At 43.5% G+C, this 27,113-nt stretch overlaps 1 long non-coding RNA gene and 1 pseudogene across 1 annotated transcript; both read left to right on the top strand.

The window, feature by feature from the left end:
* Positions 1-2,628: 2,628 nt before the first annotated feature.
* On the top strand, positions 2,629-10,638 carry LOC132536981 (uncharacterized). The gene is made up of 4 exons (XR_009548497.1): positions 2,629-2,801; positions 4,004-4,104; positions 8,614-8,787; positions 10,342-10,638. It is a non-coding gene; the product is annotated as an uncharacterized LOC132536981 (long non-coding RNA).
* A 4,772-nt stretch (positions 10,639-15,410) lies between these two features.
* LOC132532821 (large ribosomal subunit protein P2-like) lies at positions 15,411-17,037 on the top strand (annotated as a pseudogene).
* Positions 17,038-27,113: the final 10,076 nt, after the last annotated feature.

Genomic DNA, 27,113 nt, shown 5'->3' with positions numbered 1-27,113 from the left:
GAACATTTAGTGGTAAATTGAATGTCGTATATACACACTGACTTTTAATGATTAACTAAAACTTACACATTGTTAACATTAATCTTACATAAAGTGTTCATGTGAGGTTTTTTTCTTTTTGTTTTTGTGTTTCACATTATCTCATTTTAACTACTTGGTCATGACCTGCTTAGGAGAATTTCTTCAGATGGGGAGAAGGGGAAGAGGAAACACCACACCACACCACAGATTCCTCCAATGCAGTGGGGGCAGGCTCTAACCTGAGTCACAGGCTTGGCAAAGTAGGCATGCTTGTCCCAATGAGCTGTTTTTCTTTTATGAACTTAAATATGTCATGTCATATGTAAGGTTATCCTATCCAACCAATCCTAGCATTGATAACAAAACTCTTAGAATAATGAAATGTGGTTGTTAAGAAACCTTCACCTGTCCAGTAATCCTCTGAGCTTTAATTATACTGATTTTTAAAATTTTTATTTTATTAGAGCACTGATTAGCTCTGGCTTATGGAGGTGCAGAGGATTAAACCTGGGACTTTGGAGCCTCCGGCATGAAAATATTCTGTATAACTATTAAGATATTTCCCCCTGCCCAACTATGCCAATTTTTAGGAACATAATTCCATGGCTGCCTTTATCATCCAGGTATCAAACACACAACTAACATCTCTGAAACCAGAAAACAGCATGGGCTTGAAAAAGCATATGTGGTAAATAAGGATATTAAATTTGGAGTATTCTAAAGAAAAAAAAAAAAAGTACCTAAACCTAAAAATACCTTTATAAATCATTTAATTCTGGGTTAGTTTATGCAGTCAGTAATAGACAAATTATCATAGACCTTCAGGCCTTGCTGCAAAGGAGGTTTAGAAATGTGAACATTCGTGGTCCGGGAGGTGGCACAGTGAATAAAGTGGATTCTCAGCCATGAGGTCCCGAGTTCGATCCCTGACAGCACATGTGCCAGAGTGATGTCTGGTTCTTTCTCTCCTATCCTTCTCATGAATAAATAAATAAATTCTTTAAAAAAGAAAAGAGAAATGTTATTGTATTTACTGTTGAATGTAAAACATTAATTTCCCAATAAAGAAATAATAAAAAAAAAGAAATGTGAACAGTCTTTAGATAACTGTTGCCTATCGGTAGCAACTATTTTCACATAAGGTCAGATATGCTCCCTGATATGATTTAAAACTTGCAGTGTCAAGTGAAAGTTTATTTAAAATGCAAATAAATAAATACCCAATAAAGAACAACAACAACAAAAAAAGACAAAGACAGCTACTCTGTAATAACACTCAAGTGGGGGGTGGGTGGGTGGGGAGAATACAGGTCCATGAAGGATGATAAATGACATAGTGGGGGTTGTATTGTTAAATGGGAAACTGGGGAATGATATGCATGAACAAACTATTGTATTTACTGTTGAATGTAAAACATTAATTCCCCAATAAATAAATAAATTTTTTAAAAAAACTACTCAAGTGGAATCTACAAAAGTAACTATTGGCAAAAAAAACAACAACAGTAAAATGGTGATAGTGTATGTTTTGAAATGTGTGAGGTCCTAGGTTCAACACTAATGAAAAAGAAAAGAATGTTGGGTCATGTAGTAGTGCTGGTATATACTGCAAACGGACCCAGGTTCAAGCCCCAGGCCTCACCTGCAGGGGAGAGGGAATCTTCACAAGCAGTGGAGCAATGCTACAGGCGTCTCTCTTTCTTCTCTATCTCTCTCTTCCCTCTCGATTTCTCTCTGTCTTGCTCCAATAAATAAATAAGTATAATATAAAACTTTGAAAAATAAAACGTTTTAAAAAAGAAAAGAATTTCAGCAGAGATCTAAAATATGAATAGTAATTAGCTAGGCATAGTTGGTAAGAATAGGTGAAAGAGAGTCCAGGGAAGAAGAAATATATGCAAAGGCCCAGAGCCAAGAAAAAAACAAGACATAATAAAGAGGTTCAAGTGCAGAAAGCAAGGTGAGAAGAAGGACTGGCAGATAAGATCTGAAGCTGAAAAGAAGTCTTACATTTGTCCCTGCAGACTCTTGTGGGCTGTGAGAGAGGGTAGACACCCAAAAGAATAATGTTAAGCAGGAGAGTGGCTGGCCTGATGAGCTTTGCCTTTTAGAATGCTCTCTGATGGGGGTTGGGTGGTAGCTCACGATTTAAGTGCACATGGCACAAAGCACAAGGACCAGCCTAAGGATCCTGGTTTGAGCCTTCAGCTCCCCACCTGCGGGGGGGTTGCTTCACAGGGGTGAAGCAGGTCTGCAGGTGTCTATCTTTCTCTCCCCCTGTCTTCTCCTCCTCTCTCCATTTCTCTCTGACCTATCCAACAATAACAACAATAATAATAATGACAACACGGGCAACAAAATGGGAAAAATGGCTTCCAGGAGCAGTGGACTGATTCATAGTGCAGGCACTGAGACCCAGCAATAACTCTGGAGAATAAATAAATAAATAAATAAAAAGAATGCTCTCTGACTTCACTGAATAACATGGATTGAGCGGAAGTAAGACTGGAGACTTTCCCCCTCCAGTACTTATTAACTGCTCCCTCTTCCTGGACACTAGCCTATGGTTATTTATAGTTCCAGTGACAGTCACAGTTTTGACTTCTGGTTTTTAAGAGACATTCACAGGCTTCCAAAGGATATTTTGGGCAATCTTACATAGTAATAGACAAAAATCTGGTGTTATGGTGCCTTCATTGGTGTTAAATTGTAACACACCTCGAGTCCATGATGATAGCTGTGGAATAAGGGAGACAATAACCTAGAAGGTGGTGCAGCAGGTAGAGCATCTGACCTGTAAAGAGGTCTCGAGTCTCTTCCTTCCCCTTCCCATTTCCCTTTCCTTTTCCTTCTCTACCTCTCTTTATTTCTTTCTAGAGACAGAGAGGCAGTGAGGAAGAGAGAATGGAAGAGACGATAGCACTAAAACTTACTACAGTGTAGTGGGCACCAGGCCTAAACCTGGGCTGTGCACATAGCCAAGAAGCACACTATTCAAGTAAGCTATTTCACTGACCTAAGGTCCCAAATTCTATAAATAAAATATAAATAAATAATAAGATTTCAATTATTTAAAAAACCATGAAGATGATAAAAGAAAGAGATGAGCAGCAGTTGGGCCGGACTCTGAGTTCCAGGGTCCACATATCCAGAGATGACTCAAGACAACCAGTTTCAGAAGAGACTGATGATTAAGCCAGATGTTCCTCTATTAATTGCTGCCAGAGGCTTAGATTCTGTCAGTAACCAGAATGCTCACTCTTTTATGTTTATTTTTTAGTATATTTATTTATTTACTGGATAGAGACAGACAGAAATTAAGAGGGAAGGGAATGATAGAGAGGGAGAGAGACAGAGACAGACACCTGCAGCGCTGCTTTACCACTCACAAAGCATTCACCCTGCGGGTGGGGATCAGGGGCTCAAACCCAGGTCTTTGTGCAATTGTAACATATATACTTAACCAGGTTTGTCACCACCCACCACCCAGAATGCTGACTTTTAACACAGTCCCTGAACTCATCTTCAAAGAGTTGCTTTTGGTAAAGTAACTTTAGATATGGTCTGTACCCAACTGCTCTGGTTCACCTAAATCAAATGGCCTCTTCCTTTCATTTCAGCTGGACTTGGCTTTCTCCAAGGACATCTGAGTCTGGGGGTGGTCTTCACTGTAGCCCCCCTCCTTGAGCATGCTGAGTCCATGGACTCATGGAGAGTCCTAACACCAAAAGCATTGGCCCTATAAAGAGCTTAGATTCGGGGCAAGTGGTGGTGCACCTGGTTGAATACACATGTTACAATGCATAACGACCCAGGTTTAGGCCCCCAGTCCCCACCTGCAGGAGGAAAGCTTAGTGAGTGGTGAAGCAGTATTGCAGGTGTCTTTCTGTTTCTCTCCCTCTCTTTCTTTTCCTTCCTCTTGCTATCTGGCTGCTGTCTCTATCCAATAAATAAGTAAAGATAATAACAATTTTTTTAAAAGTTTAGATTCTAAATCCCACAAAGGAATAAGAGCAACCTGCCTTCTTAAACTGTCTTCTGGAGGCAGTGCCTGAGGAGAGAAAATGAGTTCCCTGCATCCCTGTGAGTATTGGGGGTGGGGTGGCTTTTCCTGTAACTTCAATTAAGTCATTCATCTAATCTACTTTTAATAAGCTCAGTAATTAGCAGAAGCCCTGGAGACTTCCACCTCAAGCAGCAAATATAAATATTGGTGGCAAGTAGAAATTCAAGCCTGAAGTAAACAGTAGGAAAACTGATGGAGTTGACCATTGACCACTGTTCGTGATCACTATGCATATACAGGAGATAGCTCACCTTTCCACACACGAAGCATCTCTACTTCTAATTTCTTTTACTTTTTTTTAAAATTTTTTTTTATATTTATTTATTTTCCCTTTTGTTGCCCTTGTTTTTTATTGTTGTTGTAGTTATTGTTGTTGTTGTTATGATATCATCGTTAGATAGGACAGAGAGAAATGGAGAGAGGAGGGGAAGACAGAGAGGGGGGAGAAAGACAGACACCTGCAGACCTGCTTCACCGCTTGTGAAGCGACTCCCCTACAGGTGGGGAGCCGGGGGCTTGAACCGGGATCCTTACGCCAGTCCTTGCGCTTTGCGCCACGTGTGCTTAACCCGCTGCGCTACCGCCCGACTCTCTTCTTTTACTTTTTAAAAATTTTTTAAAAATTATTCCCTTTTGTTGCCCTTGTTTTATTGTTATAGTTGTTGTTATTGATGTTGTCATTGTTGGATACGACAGAGAGAGATGGAAAGAGGAAGGAAAGACAGAGAAAGATACCTGCAGACTTGCTTCACTGACTGTGAAGCGACTCCCCTGCAGGTGGGCAGCTGGAGGCTCGAATTGGGATCTTTAGGCTGGTCCTTGTGCTTTGCACCATGTGCTCTTAACCCACTGCGCTACCGCCCGACTCCCTTTACTTTATTGGTTTGTTATCATTGTGGCTTCACCACTCTGGGAGACTTTCTCAGAGAAAAAGAGAGACTGAGAGTGAGAGAAAGACAGAAACCCCATCTAGTTCAGTGGAGGCTGGACTCCAGGATTATGCGATTCTTCCTACTTTTAAAAAAGCATTTTCAAGAAAAATACCAGGATAAAGTCCCTGTCTCAGAGGAGCTAAACTCAAAACAAACAAAAACAGCAACAATAAAGAGCAGCAACAAAGATATTTGTGTAGAGGAGAAGTGTGGAAGCCTCTACCTTTCAGAGGGCCTGACTGAAGAAGCCCTGGGGTAATGTTCCCACAGCCTGCAGGGAGGGGCGGACCTGGGCCAATTCCAGGCGGGAGCGGTTCAGGGGTTACAGTTAACTGCTGCTTCTGAAAGAACATGTCCCTGCAGCCGGAAAAACGTTCTCCAAATCTCTAAAAATAGCATTTGCTGGGATTTTCCATCTTGACATTCCTTGGGTTCCTATGACCCAGGATAACTCAGTCCAATCCATCTGCACCCCTTACTGGAGCCACCCAAGGCATCTCACTCTCCCTGGAACCCCAGTTTGTGGTCATTGCAGCTGTCTCCATCCCTGATTGAGGCCCGGCTGATTGAGGAAAGGGTCCACAGGCTCGCAGCTGCATCTCTTCTGCCTGGCTGCACTCTACCTTCACTTCCCACCGTGGAGCAAGAGTAATGGCTTCCAAGGAAGAATGCAGAGCATGTGGCTACTAGGAAGTGGGAGAACTTCAGCGACTTACTGGATAAGCAACTGGTGGTCACGCCAGGCCAGGTTCCAGCTAACCTGGACTGTCAACCTTAGAGACGACCAGGGAGCCAGGAAACAACATGATAAACCATTTGTTGATAGTCCACCCCACTCATCAGGCAGGGGGCTGTGTGCCCGGCCCTGAAGGGGCTCAAAAAGAACTGTGGAGGGAGTTGTGAGAACCAGAGCTTGCTTCTTCTTCTTCTTCTCCTTCTCCTTCTCCTTCTCCTTCTCCTTCTCCTTCTCCTCCTTCTCCTTCTCCTTCTAGCGTTTGCCCTTCTTCCGTAGCCAGTCAACAGCGTCAGGTCGAGCCTGATGTAAAGTTTCGAGACCTCCTTTGAATCTGGAGAGGTGGCAGTCGTTCACTATGTGGGGCATAGTCTGTCTGTAGCTGCAGGGGCAGTTCGGGTTGTCTCTGGCTCCCCAGCGATGGAACATAGCGGCGCACCAGCCATGGCCTGTTCGATAGCGATTGAGGAGGGCCCAATCATAACGTGCTAGGCCAAAGCCGGGTTGACGCTTGCTTCTGTATGCCTGGAGTAAGCTTGCTTCTGTATACCTTCAGGAGACCCCCATGCTCCTCATTTTATTTTTTCTTTTCTTTTAAATGCTTTAATTTTTTTATTGGATACAGAGAGAGAAAAATTGAGAGAGGAAGAGGAGATAGAGAGGGAGAGAGACACCTACCACTTTGCTTCGCCAATTGTGAAGCTTTCCCCCTGCTGGTGGGGACCAGGGGCTTGACCCTGGGTCCTTGTGCACTATAGTGTGTGTGTGTGTGCTTAACCAGGTGTAACACCACCTGGCCCCTCTTCTTTTCTTTTTTAAATATTTACTCTTTTTGGGAATTGGGCGGTAGCTCAGCGGGTTAAGCCAAGTGCTGCAAAGCACAAGGACCGGCTTAAGAATTCTGGTTCGAGCCCCCGGCTCCCCACCTGCAGAGGAGTCACTTCACAGGCAGTGAAGCAGGTCTGTAGGTGTCTTTCTCTCCCAGTCTCTGTCTTCCCCTCCTCTCTCCATTTATCTCTGTCCTATCCAACACTCACAACACCAATAACAACAACAATAGTAACTACAACAATAAAACAAGAGCAACAAAAAGGGAATAAATATTAAAAATACATATTTACTCTTTTTTTCTTTGGCCTCCAGGTTATCACTGGGGGTCGGTGCCTGCACTATGAATCCACTGCTCCTGGAGACTATTTTTTTCCCCTTTTGTTGACCTTGTTGCTTATCATTGTTGTTGTTATTGTTGTTGTTGTTGGATAGGACAGAGAGAAATGGAGAGAGGAAAGGAAGACAGAGAGGGGGAGAGAAGTGAGCTGCTGCAGGTGGGGAGCCAGGGATGCCTTACCAGGATCCTTACGCCAGTCCTTGAGCTTTGTGCCACCTGCGCTTAACCCGCTGCGCCACCGCCCAGCCCCCTATTTACTTTTTAATTTTATTTATTTATTTATTTATTTATTTATTTGCCTCTAGAGTTTTCACTGTGGCTCAGTGTCTGCACTATGAATCCACTGCTCCTGGAGGCCATTTCCCCCATTTTTGTTGCCCTTGTTATTGTTCTTATTGCTGTTCTTGTCGAATAGGACACAAAGAAATTGAGAGAGAAGGGGAAGACAGAGGAAGAAAAAACACCTGCAGACCTGCTTCACCACTTGTGAAGCAACCCCTCTGCAGGTGGGGAGCTAGGGACTCGAACTGGCATACTTGAGCAGGTTTTTTCTCTTTGTACTATGTGCAATTAACTCGCTGCACTACTGCCCGACCCGACCCCTTTATTTATTATTGGATAAATACAGAAATTGAGAGGGGAGGGGGAGCTAGGGAGGGAAAGAGACAGAGAGACACCTGCAGCCCTGCTTTACCATTTGAGAAGCTTTCCCCCTGCAGGTGGGGACCAGGGGCTTGAACCTGGGTCTTTATGCATTGCAATGTGTGCACTTAACCAGGTGCGCCACCACCTGGCCCCATTCTTCTTCTACAATACCCACCTCCTCTAACAGGTGATGCGACGCAGGAAGACTACTACTACCAGCTCCAATAATAGCCTATTTAAGCCAATGAAAACTCTATCTGGGGATTTTCCTCTCTAGAATGTAGGGGTTCTCAAATGAACATAGGATTCTCTCAAAGGATAGATTCTCAGGACCTTCCCTACAAAGTCTGATGCTTAGGTCTAAAGTGGGGGTCAGAAATCTGCTATTATAAGTCTCTAAAGGAATTCAAGGCCAGTAAGACTGTTCAGGGTTATAGAAAGCAGGGAATTTTTTTTTTTTGGTAAGTGTGTGTCACTGTGGCTTCACTCACTTCAGGCTTTTTTTCTTTCTTTTTCTTCATCATGCTGGGGCTAACTCCATGCCAGGCTATCTCGCACCCACAGGGACCCTTTCCTCACCCTGTTCAGATTCCCAAAACTGACTCTAGGTCACCACAGCTCCCTACCCCAACCCAGTCATAGATGCCTACAATGTGCTGCCCACTTACTTAAAGGCTAGGGTTTTGGCTTCTACTTTAGGCAAAGAAGCTGATTGTGGTGTTAGAGACAATGGCTGGCTTATCTGCTGTTCCTGGCAACAGTGTAGAGGCACTAATGTTTACCCCTTAAAGCCAGCATCTTGAGTGTCATCACGTATGCCCATGGTTCACTGAAGATGACAAGGGTTGTTCAGAGTAGGGAGGAGTCAGCAGGAGGCTACATACCTCGGCCATGTATTCAGATACCCACACATACAGATGGCAAAGAGCAGTCTTGCTCAAGAAATCAGGCAGTTTCCCAGGTGATGGAATTTATGTTGTACTGGAAGCTACTGTGCCTTAAAATAGCTCTCTTGCTCATAGTCTAAGCCAGCAATTTATTTCTCCAGATTTGAGACTTGGTGTGTAGCACTGCCTGAGCTGGAGAAAAGAATGCAGACTGGATACAACGAAGTACCGAGGAAGCAACAATTACCAGATGGATGGTTCTCAGTCCCACCTCTTTCTTTCTGTGTAACCTTGACAAGAAGTCTTTCTCCCTGGCCTATTTCCCTACATTCAAGGTGACCATTCAAGAACTAAGAGATCTGGGTCCTGCAATGAGTGCACCCTAGAATGTTCCTAGCTATGACCATGGAATGCGAGCTCAGACCTACAGGGATGCAGAGGTTACACTGACTCCTGAGCTGAATATGGGCACCAGATCAAATTGATGGGGTTTACAGTTAACAATATTTATATACTGTTACCCTATTTGGAAGCTACTCTCTTCCCTGATCCATTTTTTTAAATTTTTATTTATTTTAATATTTATTCCATTTTTGCTGCCCTTGGATTTTTATTGTTGTAGTTATTGTTATTATTTCTTTTAAAAAATATTTATTTATTTATTCCCTTTTGTTACCCTTGTTGTTTTACTGTTGTAGTTATTATTGTTGTCGTTGTTGTTGGATAAAACAGAGAGAAATGGAGAGAGGAGGGGGAAGACAGAGAGGGGGAGAGAAAGACACCTGCAGACCTGCTTCACCGCCTGTGAAGTGACTCCTCTGCAGGTGGGGAGCCGGGGCTCGAACCGGGATCCTTTCGCTGGTCCTTGTGCTTTGCGTGGCGCCACCTGCGCTTAACCCACTGCGCTACAGCCCAACTCCCTATTGTTATTATTTCTAATATTTATTTATTCCCTTTTGTTGCCCTTGTTGTTTTATTGTTGTAGTTACTGATGTCGTCGTCGTTGGATAGGATAGAGAGAAATGGAGAGAGGAGGGGGAGACAGAGGGGAGGAGAGAAAGACACCTGCAGACCTGCTTCACCGCTTGTGAAGAGACTCCCCTGCAGGTGGAGAGCTGGGGGCTCGAACCAGGATCCTTATGCCTGTCCTTGGCTTTGCACCACCTGCGCTGTGCTACAGCCCGACTCCCTGTTGTAGTTATTATTGTTATTGATGTCATCGTTGTTGGATAGGACAGAGAGAAATGGAGAGAGGAGGGGAAGACAGAGAGAGGAGAGAAAGACACCTGTAGACCTGCTTCACCGCCTGTAAAGTGACTCCCTTGCAGGTGGGGAGCTGGGGGCTTGAAATGGGATCCTTACACTTATCCTTGCACTTTGTGCCACCTGTGCTTAACGTGCTGCGCTACCGCCAGACTCCCAAAAATTTGTATTATCTTTATTTATTTATTGAATAGGAACAGCCAGAAATTGAGAGGGAAGGAGGAGACAGAGAGGAGGAGAGAAATAGAGACACCAGCGGCACTGCTTCACCACTTGCAAAGCTTTCCTCCTGCAGGTGGAGACTGAGGGCTCAAACCTGGGTCCTTGTGAACTGTAACATGTGTGCTCAATCAGGTGTACCACCATACGGCCCCGTCCAGCTTTCTAGTCCTATTTCCAACTATGACATAATCTCCCCAGACAATATCTTTAGCCCACCTGAATGTTAGTTGTTGGGCTCAGGCAAAAAAAAAATCAGTAAAATCATGGGCCCCTCAGAATATACCTAAAATAGACTTCCTAGCTTTTTCCAAAATGGAGACCCCAAATCTCATCTGTTCTATTCTTTCCTTTAGGTTCCTGATTACTAAACAAATTGTCCTGCTTTATATCCTAATGCTTTTCAGCCACCAAGTTGCAGATGCTACCATGATGCCAACCTGACTTCCCTGGGCAGACAACCTCAACAATGTGTCCTGGAACCCCACTTCTCCAGAGCCCTGCCCCACTATGGAAAGAGAGATAGGCTAGGAGTTTGGATCAACCTATCAATGCCCATGTCCAGAGAAGAAGCAATTACAGAAGCCAAACCTTCCACCTTCTGCACCCCATGATGATCCTGGGTCCATGCTCCCAGAGGGATAAATAAAAAGAAAGCTTCCAATGGAAGGGAAGGGATACAGAACTCTGGTGGTGGGAGTTGTGCCCCTCTTATCTTATAGTCTTGTCATTTATTATTAAATCAATAAAAAATATGTTTAGTGGTGAAAATAAATTCTTCCTCAGATTAAAGAAAAAAAAAAGAACTAAGATCTGCCTCACACAATTAGTTCAGGGCTGGTTGTTTCAGGACAGGCTGCATAGTAGGTACTGTGCTAAGTACTCCTCTCAATGCATCCAGCCTCCCTATACACATGTAAATCTCCTCAGCATTTCCCAGATGAGGATGTTGAGATTTAGAAGGATTAAGAGGGGGGTCGGGCGACAGAACAGCAGACTAAGCACACAAAGCCCAAGGACTGGTGTAAGGATCCGGGTTCGAGCCCTGGCTCCCCACCTGCAGGGGTTGTTTCACGAGCGGTGAAGCAGGTCTCCAGGTTTCTTATCTTTCTCTCCCCCTCTCCATTTCTCTCTGTCCTATTCAACAGTGACATCAATAACAACAACAATAACCACAAAAAACGATAAAAACAAGGGCAACAAAAGGGGGAAAAAAAAAGCCTCCAGGAGCAGTGGATTCATGGTACAGGCACCCAGCCCCAGCAATAACCCTGGAGGCAAAAAAGCAAAAACAAAAACAAAAACAGATTAAGGGACCAGCCCTCCATTACAAAACCATTAACATCTGGAACACGACCCAAACCCTAGTTGATCTAAGGTTTTTTTCACTAGGGTTATTTATTATTTTTATGCATTGCCTTCATTTATTTATTGGATAGAGACAGCCAGAAATTAAGCGGGAAGGGAATGATAGAGAGGGAGAGAGACAGAGAGACACCTGCACTGCTTCATCACTTGCAAAGCTTTCCCCTGCAGGTGGGGGTCGGGGGCTCGAACCTGGGTCCTTGAGCACTGTAACAAGTGCGCTCAAACAGGTTCGCCACCACCAGGCCCCCCCCTTTTTTTTTTTAATTATTGGATAGAGATAGAGAAAAATTGACAAGGGAAGTGAGACAGAGAGAGGGGAAGGGACAGAGAGACACCTGAAGCGCTGCTTCACCACTCCTGAAGCTTTCTCTCTGCAGGTGGGGACCAGGGACTTGAAACTAGAACCTTGTGCAGTCATGTGTGCACTTAACTAGGTGCACCACCACCTGGCCCCCAGATTTTATTTTATTTTTTTTTATTCGTGAATAGTAGGTTACAAGATTGTAAGATTACAGGGGCCAGGTAGTGGTGCATTTGGTTGAGCGTACATGTTACAGTGCACAGGGACCAAGGTTCGAGCCCCCAGTCCCTACCTGCAGGGGGAAAGCTTTGCAAGCAGTGGAACAGTGCTACAGGTCTCTCTCCCTGTCACCCCCTTCCCTCTTGATTTCTGGATGTCTCTATCCAATAAACAAATAAAGATGATAAAACAGTTGTAAGATTACAGTGTAGTTAGTTCCATGCCATACCCACCGAAGTTCTGTATCCCTACCCTCACACCTCTGCACCAGGGTTTTGAATCTGCACAACTGCACAGCTCTGGTAGACTTTTTAAATCTTATTATTATTTTATTTATTTATTATTGGATAGAGACAGAGAGAAATTGAGAGGGATGGGGGAGATACAGAGACAAAGAGACAGCTTCAACCCTGCTTCACCACTTATGAAAATATCCCGGGAGTTGGGCGGTGGCGCAGCTGGTTAAGCACACTTGGTGCAAAGCGCAAGGACCAGCGGAAGGATCCTGGTTCAAGCCCCCGGTTCCCCACCTGCAGGGGAGTCACTTCACAGGCGGTGAAGCAGGTCTGCAGGTGTCTATCTTTCTCTCCCCCTCTCTGTCTTCCCCTCCTCTCTCCATTTCTCTCTGTCCTATCCAACAACAATGACGTCAATAACTACAACAATGTTAAACAACAAGGGCAACAGAAGGGAAAATAAATACAAAATAAAAAAAAATTAAAAAAAAAGAAAGAAAAGTCCCCACCCTGCAGGTGGGGACCAGTGGCTTGAACCTAGAACCTTGAGCACTATAATGTGCACCTATAACCTGATGCACCACCGCTTGGCCCCTTTTAATTTTTTTTAAATATTTATTTATTTCCTTTTTGTTGCCCTTGTTTCCATTGTTGTTGTTATTATTATTGTTGGATAGGACAGAGAGAAATGGAGAGAGGAGGGGAAGACTGAGAGGGGGAGAGAAAGATAGACAACTGCAGACCTGCTTCACAGCCTGTGAAGTGATTCCCCTGCAGATGGAGAGACTGGGGCTCAAACTGGGATCCTTATGCTGGTCCTTGCGCTTTGCGCCGCATGCACTTAACCTGCTGCGCTACCGCCTGACCCCCTTAACTTTATTTTTTATGAAAAAAAATTTAAAAGATTTTATTTATTTACAAGAAATGATAGGATAGGGAGAAAGAACCAGACATCACTCTGGTTGCTACATATGCTGCCGGAGATTGAACTGGGGACCTCATGCTTGAGAGTCCAAAGCCTTATCCATTGCACTACCTCCTGGACCACTAAAGAAAAAAATTTTTAAATTTGTTTTATTTTTGAGAGAAATGCAGAGAGAGGGAGAGGGGGAGTAGAGAGAGAGAGAAACACCAGAGCACTGCTTAGCTATGGCTTATGGTGGTATGGAGGATTGAACCTGAAACTTTTGAAGCCTCAGGCATGAAAGTCTGTTTGCATAACCATTGTTATCTCCCCTGCCCTACTAAAGAAATTATATATATGTATATGTATATATATATGTATATATATTTTTTATTTTTTTTGCCTCCAGGGTTATTGCTGGGGCTCAGTGCCTGTACCATGAATCCACTGCTCCTGAAGGCCATCCCTCCCACCCACCCCCAACGCTTTGTTGCCTTTGTTGTTGTTGCCTTGTTGTGGCTGTTATTGTTATTGTTGATGTCGTTGTTGTTGGATAGGACAGAGAGAAATGGAGAGAGGAGGGGAAGACAGAGAGGGGGAGAGAAAGACAGATACCTGCTGACCCGCTTCACCGCCCGTGAAGTGACTCTCCTGCACGTAGGGAGCCAGGGGCTTGAACCAGGATCCTTCCACCGGACCTTGCACTTTGCACCATGTGTGCTCAACCCACTGAGCCACCGCCTAACCCCTGCTTTTTTTTTTTTTTTTACACCAGAATACTGCTCAGCTCTGGCTTATGGTGGTGCCTCAGGCAAGAGAGTCTCTTTGCATAACCATTATGTTATCTACCCCCACCATTTTTTTAAAAAAAAATTATAGTAGATGAGAGACAGAGGAGACATCATAGTATTGTTTCAACTATTTGTTAAGTTTTCCTTTTGCATAATGCTCCCATGTGGTGGCCAAAGGGTTTGAAACTGGGTTCCTGTGCATGACAGTGTGTGCTCTGACTGGTATGTGCCATCTCCTGGTGGGGTTGCCAGGGTTAATTTTTCTTTTATGTCATAGCAGTTCTGATTCACCTCAATGCTAGAATTACTGATGATTTTAAATGTGGAAGAGAATCATCTGGCAGAGTGGCTGGCTTGAATCTGTCTCTGGGCATGCCTCCTTGAGCACTCCAACCTGGCAGTAGAGAGGTATTTATTGAACTTTGCCTTGTTCCAAGCACTATGTCACCTATGGGAGTCACAGGAGAAACCTGTTCCTAGGATAAAACCTCCCAGGAGTGTCCTTCCTGTCTGGCAAACTCATTAACTCACATATGCTGATTTCCCTAGGGTCAGGGAAAGAGAAACTAAAGAGTAAATAGTAAAATAAAATAAAAAATAAGGGGCCAGGCAGTGGCGCACCCAGTTATGCACATACATTACAGTGCACGAGGATCCAGGATCAAGCCCCTAGTCCCCACCTGTGGGGGGAAAGCTTCATCAGTGTGAAGCAGGCTGCAGGTGTCTGTCTCTTTCCCTATCTCCCCCACTCAATTTCTCTTTGTCTCTATACAATAATAACAATAAATAAAATAGGGAGTTGGGCGGTAGCGTAGCGGGTTAAGCACACGGACTGGTGTAAGGATCCTGGTTCAAGCCCCTTGCTCCCCACCTGTAGGGGAGTCACTTCACAGGTAGTAAAGCAGATCTGCAGGTGTCTATCTTTCTCTCCCCCTCTCTGTCTTCCCCTCCTCTCTCCATTTCTCTCTGTCCTATCCAACAACGACATCAATAACTATAACAATAAAACAAGGGCAGCAAAAGGGAATAAGTAAAATATAAAAAAGAACAATTAAAAAAATAAATAAAATAACTATAAAAAAGAAAATAAAGGGGGTTCTTATCTTAAAAAAAATTCTATTATCTTTATTTATTCGATAGAGACAGCCAGAAATTAAGTGGAGTGGGGAGATAGAGAGGGAGAGACAAAGAAAGACCTGCAAAATTGCTTCACTACTTGTGAAGCTTTCCCTCTACAGAGGGGGACTGGGGAATTGAACCTGGGTCCTTGCACATTGTAATATGTGCATGCACTTAACGAGGTATGCCACCAACCGGCCCCTTATCTTTTTTAAAAACATTTTTAATATTTATTTATTTATTTTCCCTTTTGTTGCCCTTGTTTTTTAAATGTTTTTATTTATTTATTATTGGACAGAGACAACCAGAAACCAAGAGGGAAGGGGGAGATAGAGGAAAGAGATAGAGAGACACTTGCAGTCATGCTTAACCACTCATGAAGCTTTCCCCCTGCAGGTGGATACTAGGGGAGGGGAGCGGGGAAGGAGAGAGAGAGAGCACGCACGCAAGAGGGGAAAATTTGATGGCCAAGAGACAGTTCATCCAGAACACATGTCTGAGAGGTCCTAGTCAAGTCCCAGCACTGTATGGGTGTATCATGGTCAGCACCTGGAGAGCTCCATTAATGGTGAAAATAGTGCTGTTGTGTCTTTCTTTAAATAAACACACATTCATGAACACACACACACACACACAATCAACTGGAAAAGCTGTTCTGTGATAGTATGACACCTATGCAATGTCCTAGGCTGACTGCCTTGTAAGGCATTAAAAGAGTGAAGAGGGGGCTGGGTGATGGTGAACCCAGTTAAGCACATGTTACCATGCACAAGGACCCAGGTTCTCAAGCCCCAAGTCTCTACCTGCAGGGGGGACACTTCACAAGCAATGAAGCAATGCTGGTGTCTCTTTCTCCCTATCATCCTCTCCCCTTTCAGTTTGTTTCTATCCACAAATAAAGTTAAAAAAAAAATTAGGGTTAAGCGCAGGTGTCACAAAGCGCAAGAACTGGCTTAAAGACCCCAGTTTGAGCCCCTGGCTCCCCACCTGCAGGGGAGTCGCTTCACAGGCGGTGAAGCGGGTCTGCAGGTGTCTGTCTTTCTCTCCCCGTCTCTGTCTTCCCCTCCTCTCTCCATTTTTCTCTGTCCTATCCAACAATGACGTCAGTAATAACTACAACAATAAAACAACAAGGGCAACAACAAAAAAGGCAATAAATAAATAAATATTTTAAAAATATTTAATAATTAAAATAAAAAAAGAGTGAAGAGGTGGGCTGGGGAGATAGCATAATGGACATACAAAAAAGACTTTCATGCCTGAGGTACCAAAGGTCCCAGGTTTGATTCCCAGAACCACCTTATGCCAGAGCTAAGCAATGCTTTGGAGAGAGAGTGAGAGACCGACCACAAGGAAATGTTGGACAGTAGCCAACTTCCCCCTGCTTAACTCTGTGGTCTATTTACATAACCAGTTATCTAAGAACCGCCCTGCCTGCAGGGCACTGGTTTAATCTCACTAGTTTATACTTTTTGCTCCACCCCCTCTCCTAGACACACCCTGATTTCCACCACTTGCTTTTCGCTCCACCCTCTCTACTTCACATCCTGTTTCCACCCTACTTGGCGAGTATATATAGCTGCTCTTCTGATTGAACACACTTGGGATTGCCTTCCGGCAATGAGAGTCCCAGAGACTCTCTCCTGCGATGCTAGCCCAGGCACGAGTTCCTGAACCCTCTCCCACGCAGCATCCTAGGTTGGCTCCAGTTGAGTTCTCTCCAACCCAGAGAGCACTTGTTCGGGAAGAAGCACCCTCAGGCTATCCTGGCAAGGAAAAAGCACCAGGGTCAACATATTAAGGCATCAGAACATGAACTGTGGGTCAATGACACCATAGAAACAGGTCACCTCCTACCTGCTGGGTGCCCTCAAGGGCAAAGTGTCCCCCAGCACCAAGAAAACCCTGGATAGCATGGGTAGTGAGGCAGAGGATGATTGGCTCCACAAGTCTTCAATGAGCCGGAAGGAAAAAAATATATCAATGACATTATTGCCCAGGGTATTGGAAAGCTGGTCAGTGTACCCAATGGTGGGACTGTGCCCATCCCAGAAGCCCCAGGATTCACATCACCTGCTGCTGGTTCTGCTCCAGCTGCAGCAGAGAAAGAGGAGGAGGAGTCTGAGGAGTTGGGCCAAGACGTAGGATTCAGTTTGTTTGATTAGAATCTTGTTCTACAAAGAAACACCCTTTTTACTTACAAAAGAAAAAAGGAAAAAAGACTGACCCAAGTTTTATAAAACTTGCATATGAATGTTCTCTAAAGGCATTCTGTGGAACCTGGAGGATGTCCAGCCACAGCTGGCCAGGGAAGTCCACACTTAAGCCCTTTCAAAGACTCATAGTAGTTCCCATGAAAACAAAAATCTGCCTAATTATCTTTTAGATCCCATGTGACCGTCTTAAATCTGATATGTTCAGAACACACCTTGGAAAACTTAAGACTTAGGATTTTAGAAATTGGGAGAAAAATGTCACAAGTTGGGCTGTTGGTGAGGGGCAGAGCCTGTACCAGGGCTGTTCTAGAAGTTGCTACAGTGCAAAGCTTTCAGACAGACTTTTAGGGGACAAAAACCACCTAACATTAATTAGAACCTCTGAAATAGCTTTCTCAATGCACACATATTATCTGTATACATAACATTTAAACAATTACAGTGTTCAGTTTACTATATATACACTCTGGAATTTAATTCCAGGGTAGCATTTGTTAGATGATTATGAGTATGTCAAAAAAAAAAAAAAAAAAGATCCACAGTAAAATGGTGCCAAAATATTTTAAACATCAAGGACAGATGTAGCATTCCACAGACTGCTGACAGATGTACCAAGGCACCCCCACTCTTTAAAATAAATCACTGCTTTTAAAAGGACAGTTTTGATTGTTGAATTCTACCCAAAACAAAAATGAAGACTGTTTATAATCTGAAGTCCACATCTTGGTTTTGCTTTTCTAAGGATTTAGAGAGCTATTTTAAAGAAGCTAACTGAGTGAAATGAATTTGGAAGCAGACAGAACAGGGAAGATGGTAAAGCTAGATGATATTTAGAAATGTTCATACATTTCTATGGAAGCAACAGTTTCAGTTAAAAGCCTTAGAAAAACATCATACATAAAAATACCCCAGTGTTCCTGTGATTTGAGTTGCTTGATGAAAACAAGAAAGAACACAAAATCAAATGTTAACGGTACTGAAGAAAAAAAAAAAAGCTTAACTTTACACACACAGGAATTTTTATTAAGGATTAAAATAATTAGATTCCTCCCTTCTGAAAGATAGAGGGAACCAGACTTCATGACCTTTCAATGTTCCCACACAGAACCCTGGTCCCACTGTCCTGGAACCTGATACCGCAGGCATTTCTGGCCTCTCAAAGCCTTGCTGCTTCAGCAGTCTTTTTTCCCTTCAAGTTGTAAGGTCCCCTATAAGACAGACTTTTGGGCATTGTCTCAGCTGTGGGCTGGTTCACTGCGCCAGCAGGGTACATAGTACAACCACAGTATGAGTTCTGGTTTCTTCCTCCTAAACCAAAATAATGCCATGTCAGCTGTTCCCTCCTAGTCAGAACCTTGTTTTATTGTTGTAGTTATTAAATTTTAAAAAATATTTATTTATTCATTTCCCCTTTTTGTTGCCCTTGTTGTTTTTTGTTGTTGTACTTATTATTGCTATTGTTATTGATGTCTTCATTCAAGTTTTTGCTATACCTGCTGAACCACCTTCCTGGCTACCTGAATCAAAAATCTTCAAAGTGGGGGGTTGGGCGGTAGCGCAGCAGGTTAAGCTTACCGTGGTGCAAAGCACAAGGACCGGCGTAAGGTTCCCAGTTTGAGCCCCCGGCTCCCCACCTGCAGGGGAGTCGCTTCACAGGCGGTGAAGCAGGTCTGCAGGTGTCTATCTTTCTTCCCGCCTCAGTCTTCCCCTCCTCTCTCTGTCCTATACAACAATGACGACATCAATAACAACTACAACAACAACAATAAAAAAAATCTGGGGAGTCTGGCGGTAGTGCAGCGGATTAAGCACCCGTGGCGCAAAGCGCAAGGACCGGCATAAGGATCCCGGTTAGAGCACCTGGCTCCACACCTGCAGGGGAGTCATTTCATAAGCGGTGAAGCAGGTCTGCGGGTGTCTTTCTCTCCCCCTCCTATTTCCATTTCTCTCTGTCCTATCCAACAACGACAACAACAACAATACCACAACAATAAAACAACAAGGGCAATAAAAAGAAAATTAAAAAATACAATAAAAAATCTTAAAGTGGGGGGGCAGGTGGTGGCAGGTAGCACACCTGGTTAAGCACACACATCACAGTGCACAGGTCCTAAGTTCAAGCCCCTGGTCTGTTGGGAACATGTGTGAGCCTGATAGAGCTTAGGGAGAACCACCCCCATCTTTGGATGGAGGTCTGAGAAGATAACCTCTTGGTAAGTCTCTCTCAACCGAGGTGAGCATAAGGGGGGAAACTCAGACTTGGTTCTTTCCTTCTTGACTCTCAGGCCCACAGATACCCCAGTACTTCCCTCCATTAACTGCAGGCCACATGGCCGCAGATTCACTCATTCAAAGTCACCTTCTGATCACAGAACACACCTTATCACACACTTCATCACACACCTCAGACCCCAGACAAGAGAAATGCCAAACTATATGGCCTTTTGATATTCATCTTCTCTCTGACTCACCCTACGGGTTTAACCCCTATGCTTCTCTCAAATACCTTTGGATAATTAAGTTGCTTGTGTTATGGAAAATAACTGTCTTGTATCTCATCAATTCCTGTCATACCAACCCCCTACCTTAGGGGCATGCTGACTGTTAAGAAACCTGTAATTTCTGTCATATTTCAACAATAGTTAACTTCATTGCTTTCCTATTTAACTCATGTCCACGTTGCTAATAAACGGACTCTAGGATTCTGGGACTCTAAGGACTCAGATTCTAGATTCACGCTAAGAGTCCCCTGGTGTCTTTTGCTTCGTGTCACCCCTGTCGTGAGCGAGAAAGAACCAGCCCGTTACCTTTCCCCTGGAGTACACCCTGTTGGAGAAGGAGGGAGACACCCCGAAACTGGTCCCCATCTGCAGGGGAAATGCTTCACCAGAAGCAGTGCTACAGGCATCTCTCTGTCTCTCTCCTCCTCTGCTCGATTTCTCTCTCTCTATCCAATAATAAATAAATGTTTAAAAAAATCTTGAAAGTGTTAGTTTTGCCCCCACACCTATGGACATCTAATCTTTGACAAAGGGGCCCAGACTATTACATGGGGAAAGCAGAGTCTCTTCAACAAATGGTGTTGGAAACAATGGGTTGAAACATGCAGAAGAATGAAACTGAACCACTGTATTTCACCAAATACAAAAGTAAATTCCAAGTGGATCAAGGACTTGGATGTTAGACCACAAACTATCAAATACTTAGAGGAAAATATTGGCAGAACTCTTTTCTGCATAAATTTTAAAGACATTTTCAATGAAATGAATCCAATTACAAAGAAGACTAAGACAAGTATAAACCTATGAGACTACATCAAATTAAAAAGCTTCTTCACAGCAAAAGAAACCACTACCCAAACCAAGAGACCCCTCATAGAATGGAAGATCTTTACATGCCATACATCAGATAAGAGTTTAATAACCAACATATATAAAGAGCTTGCCAGACTCAACAACAAGACAACAAATAACCCCATCCAAAAATGGGGGGAGGACTTGGACAGAATATTCACCACAGAAGAGATCCAAAAGGCTGAGAAACACATGAAAAAATGCTCCAAGTCTCTGATGGTCAGAGAAATGCAAATAAAGACAACAATGAGATACCACCTCACTCCTGTGAGAATGTCATACATCAGAAAAGGTAACAGCAGCAAATGCTGGAGAGGGTGTGGGGTCAAAGGAACCCTCCTACACTGCTGGTGGGAATGTCAATTGGTCCAACCTCTGTGGAGAACAGTCTGGAGAACTCTTAGAAGGCTAGAAATGGACCTACCCTATGACCCTGCAATTTCTATCCTGGGGATATATCCTAAGGAACCCAACACATTCATCCAAAAAGATCTGTACACATATGTTCTTGGCAGCACAATTTGTAATAGCCAAAACCTGGAAGCAACCCAGGTGTCCAACAACAGATGAGTGGCTGAGCAAGTTGTGGTATATATACACAATGGAATACTACTCAGCTATAAAAAATGGTGACTTCACCGTTTTCAGCCGATCTTGGATGGACCTTGAAAAATTCATGTTGAGTGAAATAAGTCAGAAACAGAAGGATGAATATGGGATGATCTCACTCTCAGGCCAAAGTTGAAAAACAAGATCAGAAAAGAAAACACAAGTAGAACCTGAACTGGAATTGGCGTATCACACCAAAGTAAAAGACTCTGGGGTGGGTGGGTGGGGAGAATACAGGTCCAAGAAGGATTCAGAGGACCTAGCAGGGATTGTATTGTTATATGGGAAACTGGGGAATGTTATGCATGTACAATACTGTTGAATGTAAAATATTAATTCCCAAGAAATTAAAAAAAAAGTATGAGTTTTATGCTATGAATTATTATCTTCAATAAAAGGGAAAATAAGGATGAACTTGAAGTTGCTAACTCATTACATTTGGGACAATCTAAACATTAAAAAAAAGTAAGTAGATTATAATATTTTGAAATAAAAAACAGTAGGGGGTAGGGCAGTAGCGCAGTGGGTTAAGTGCACGTGGCACCACGCCCAAGGACTGGAATAAGGATCCCGGTTCGAGCCCCTGGATCCCCATCTGCAGGAGAGTCGCTTCACAGGCGGTGAAGCAGGTCTACAGGTGTCTTTCTCTCCCTGTCTTCCTCTCCTCTCTGCATTTCTCTCTATCCTATCCAACGATGGCATCATCATCAACATAACTACAACAATAAAACAACAAGGACAACAAAAGGGAAAATAAATAGTAATAAGAAAAAGTTAAAAAAAAACAGTAAAAGGTACTAGAAAGTGGGGCACCGGGTTAAGTGCACACAGTACTAAGTGCAAGGACCCTAGCAAGGACCTGGGTTCGAGCCCTCATTTCCCACCTGCAGAGGGGAAGCTTTAAAGCAGTGAAGCAGGTCTGCAGGTGTCTTTCTTTCTCCTGTCTCTCCTCCACTCTCAATTTCTGTTCTATACAAAAATGGGAAAAAAAAAATGGCCACCAGGAGCTGTGGCTTTTTTAGTAAATATTTATTTATTCCCTTTTGTTGCCCTTGTTTTATTGTTGTAGTTATTACTGTTGTTGTTGTTGACGTTGTCGTTGTTGGATAGGACAGAGAGAAATGGAGAGAGGAGAAGACAGACGGGGAGAGATAGACACCTGCAGAACTGTTTTACTGCCTGTGAAGCAACTCCCCTGCAGGTGGGGAGCCGGGAGCTCCAACTGGGATCCTTAGGCTGGTCCTTGCACTTTGTACCACCTGCGCTTAACCCGCTGTGCTGCCGCCCTACTCCCGAACTGTGGCTTTGTATTGCCAGCACTGAGCCCCAGCGATAACCCTGGAGGCAAAAAATAAATATAACAAAACCAACAAAAAACAGTAAATCTATGAAAGTGAAAAGAAGCTTTCTTTATAGATAAATGCTTTCTAATAAAGGAAGAATAAGAGGATAAAAAACTACCATCTAGGGGCCGGGAGGTGATGCACCTGGTTGAGCACACACCTTACAGTGCACAAGGACCCAGGTCCTAGGTCCTGCTGGGGGAATGCTTTGCAAATGGTGAAGCAGTGTTGCAGGTGTCTCTCTGTCTCTTCCTCTTTATCACCCCTTCTCTCTCGATATTTGGCTGTCTGTATCCAATAAATAAAGATAATAAAAATTAAAAAAAAACCTACCATCTGAGGGCCCAGTGAATAAAGTATTAGACTCTCACGCATGAGATCCTGAGCCCTCAGCAATGCCATGTGTCAGAAGTGCTGTTCTGGGACTGGATGGTGGCGCACTTGTTTGAGCACATGTTGCTCAAGGACCCAGTTTCGAGCTCCTGATCCCCACCTGCAGGGGGAAACTTCACGAATGGTGAAGCAGGGCTGCAGGTGTGTCTCTTTCCCTCTCTATCTCCCCCTTCCCTCTGAATTTCTGGTTGTCTCTATCCAATAAATAAAAATAAGAACAAAAAAAATTACAAAAAAAAAGGAGGGGTGGGTGGTGGACACCTGGTTGAATTCAACAGTTACCATCCACAGGGACAAGAGTTCAAGCCCCGAGTCCCCAGTTTTGTGGGCAGGGGAGCTTCATTAGTGGTGAAGCAATGTTGCAGGTGTTTCTCTCTTCTTCTCCCTTTTTCTCAATTTCAGTACTATGAAATTAAAAAGATAATATTTAAAAAATAATACTAAGAACTCTTAGTGTGGACCAGGAAGGTAACATGATGGTTATGCAAAAGACTCACATACCTGAGGTTTCCAGGTTCCAGGTTCAATCCCTGGCAACACCATAAATCAGAGCTGAGCAGTGCTCTGGTATAACAAAAACAGAAATAAGCTCCGAATTGATGACTGACCTAGGCAAAGATCATTAGTGGATACTATGTGTAAAAGGTGGCAGAAGATCAAAATATTCAATGGTATCACCATGGTTTGAGATCAGGAGATACCAATTTAACCAAGGAATCAAAGTCCAGATCACCATTCCAGAGGTAAACTGAAATGACACACTGAAACATATACAATCTCATTTATGCTGTATTTTTGCACAAAATGTTAACCAGGAAGTGGACTATGAAGTAACAATGAAACAAATCTAGAACATGGGATTTCCTATGACTGGCTTGGACTCATCTAATACATTTAGGGGGAAATGGTCTATTTAAAATTTATTTGAAACTTAAATGGAGAGAGGAAGGGAAGACAGAAGGGGAGGGGGAGACAGACACCTGCAGACCTGCTTCACCGCCTGTGAAGCTACTCCCTGCAGGTGGGGAGGCAGGGGCTCGAACCGGAATCCTTACGCTGGTCCTTGAGCTTTGCGCCACACGTGCTTAACCTGCTGCAGTACTGCCCGAATCTCTAACATTTATTTTTAATTATTCTAGGGGAAGAAAGCATATGCATATGTATTGAGAGGTGGGGGTGGGCAGAGGGAAAGATGAAGAGAGGGAACATGGTAAAAAGTTTAATAGGGAGTCAGGTGGTGATGCATCCTGTTGAGCACGTTACAATGCTTGATGACCAGGGTTTGAGCCCCCAGTCCCCACCTGTAGGAGGAAAGTTCTGCAAGCAGTGAAGCAGTGTTGCGGGTGTCTCTCTATCCCTGTCCCTATCACCCCCTTCCCTCTGGACTTCTGGCTGTCTATCAAATAAATAAAGATAATAAAAATATTTTAAAAAATACTTTGCTTTTTTTAAAAAAAAAGTTTAATAGGACCCAGGAGATAGCATAGTGGTTATTCAACAGACTTTCATATGCTTGAGGTTCATTCAAGCCCTGGCAGCATAATTAGACAGTAGTGGTCTGGTAAAAGAAAAAAAAAAAGTTAAATAACTGATTAATCTATGTAGAGAAATTAGCATTCAAGGGGGTTGGGTGGTGGTGCACCTGGTTAAGAGCACATAGCATGAAGTGCAAGGAACTGCGCAAGCTCCCAACTCCCCACAAGCCATGAAGCAGGTCTGCAGGTGTCTGTCTTTCTCTCCTTCTCTCTGCCTTCCCCTCCTCTCTCCATTTCTCTCTGCCTATCCAACAATGACAGCAATAACAACAACGATAAACAACAAGGGCAACAAAAGGGAAAAAATAGAAACTAGTGGTCCAGGAGGTGGTGCAGTGGATAAAGCATTGGACTCTCAAGCATGAGGTCTTGAGTTCATCCCCGGCAGCACATGTACCAGAGTGATGTCCTGTTCTTTCTCATTAATAAATAAATAACATCTTAAAAAAAAGAAAGAAACTGGGAGGCTGGGCGGTAGGTGTACCGGGTTAAGTGCACATGGCACGAAGCGCAAGGACTAGAGTAAGGATCCCGGTTCCAGCCCCGGCTCCCCACCTGCAGGGGGGTTGCTTCACAAGTGGTGAAGCATGTCTGCAAGTGTCTTTCTTTCCCCTTCTCTTGCCTTCCCCTCTTCTCTAATAGCTAATAATTAGCTAATAATAACAAGGGCAACAAAAATGGTCTCAGGGAGCAGTGGATTACTGGTGCAAGCACTGAGCCCCTAGAAGTAAACCTGGAGGAAAAAAAAAGATGGCCAGCAGACAGAAGATTATTTGTAGTATTGGCAACAGTCTACCAGCAATAATCCTAGAGGCAAAAAGAAAAAGAAGAAAAATAAAAAGAAACTCAACAAATTACCAGAAATGTAATGCAACAGTGCCCCACTTATACAGGTGAAAAGCACTATAGTACAGTTGCTCTGACATTCCTCTGTGAATTCAGACAATCAAAAATTTATCTGAGATGCTAGGGAAATAATTCAACTGGTAGAGCACTGGATTTATATACCTAAAGCATCATGTTCAATCTCTGACACTTCATGTACCAAAGTATTGCTCTGGTTTCTCTCCTTGTCTCATGTGAAACTCTCCTATGTAATAATAAAAACAAAACATGGCTCAAAATGTTTATTTGATGGTTTGGGAGGTGTTGCAGAGACTAGTGTTCTACAATTTTAAGCATGAGTTCCTGAGTTTGACATTGCATGTGGTAGAGTGATGCTCTGGTCCTGGGAGTTGGGGACTCGGAGGTGGCACACTTGGTGGAGTGCACACATTACAGTGTAGAAGGTCTTGGGTTCAAGCCCCTGATCCACACCTGGGGAGGGGGAACCTTCATGAGCAGAGAAACAGTGCTGCAGGTCTCTCCCCTTCTACTTTCCCCTTACCTCGCAACTTCTCTATCTAAATCAAATAAAGGTTAAAAAAAAAATCTTTGGGGAGTCGGGCGGTAGCACAGTGGGTTAAGCACACGTGGTTTGAAGCGCAAGGACCGGCATAAGGATCCTGGTTTGAGGCCCCGGCTCCCCACCTGTAGGGGAGTCACTTCACAGTCAGTGAAGCAGGTCTGCAGGTGTCTTTCTCTCCCTGTCTTCCCCTCCTCTCTCCATTTCTCTCTGTCCTATCCAACAACAATGGCATCAATAACAACAATAATAACTACAACAATAAAAAACAAGGGCAACAAGAGGGAAAATAAATTAAAAAAAAATTTTTTTTAAACTTAAAAAAATATTTTGCTGCCTCATTCTCTCAATGGAAGCTGGGGTCAGCCTACTCTGCCACTCAAGGAAGAATGGTCCTGAAATGAGTGCAGCCTAAAATGGTCCGCCTGTGACCATGAACCATGAGCTCAGATTGACATACTTGGAGGTTATACAGGGTTTTGTGCTAAATATGAATATACATGAATCCTGGGTCAGATTCATGTAGTACACAGTTAAGTAAGGGAGTCAGGCGGTGGCACAGGGGGTTAAGTGCACCTGACACAAAGTGCAAGGATCGGTGGAAGGATCCAGGTTCAAGCCCCTTGCTCCCCAACTACAGGGGAGTCAATTCACAGGTGGTCAAGGTCTGCAGATGTCTATCCTTCTCTCCCCTTCTGTCTTCTCCTCCTCTCTCCATTTCTTTCTGTCCTAACAATGACAACATCAATAACAACAACAACTACAACAATAAACAAGGGCTACAAAAGGGAATAAATGAATTATTAAAAAACAAAACAAAAAAAGTTATGTATATTTATATATTCTCTTCAAGTCTGGGAGTTACTCTCTGCCCTAATCAAGCTTTAAAGTTTTATTCTCTTGACTACATCTTCCCAGACAATATTCTTAAGTCTACTTCCAAGTTAACTGTCATGCTCAAGCAAAAAAGTGTTACTCCCCCCCCAGGAATACACCTATAACAGACATCCTAGCTTCTTACCACTCTAAAATCCCTATTCTCACCTGCTCTATTCCTACCCCTTTTCTCTTGTAATTCTGTAAACCAATATAATAATAATAAATAAGCAGGGTGGAGAGTAGATAGCATAATGGTTATGCAAAGAGACTCTCATGCCTGAGGCCCCAAAGTCCCAGATTCAATTCCTCGCACCACCATAAGCCAGAGCTGAACAGTGCTCTGGTAAAAATAGTAATAAATAAGTAAATTAAAAATAAAGTATTTTGGGCTGAACAGTGGCACATTTGGTTAAACACATGTTACCACACAGGAATGCAGATTCAATCCCCAAATCCCCACCTATAGAGGGGAAGCTTCACAAGTGGTGAAGCAGCATTGCAGGGCCTA

Source organism: Erinaceus europaeus, chromosome 2 (assembly GCF_950295315.1).
Source record: "Erinaceus europaeus chromosome 2, mEriEur2.1, whole genome shotgun sequence".
Lineage (NCBI taxonomy): Eukaryota > Metazoa > Chordata > Mammalia > Eulipotyphla > Erinaceidae > Erinaceus > Erinaceus europaeus.
This window is presented reverse-complemented; position numbering and strand designations above follow the sequence as displayed.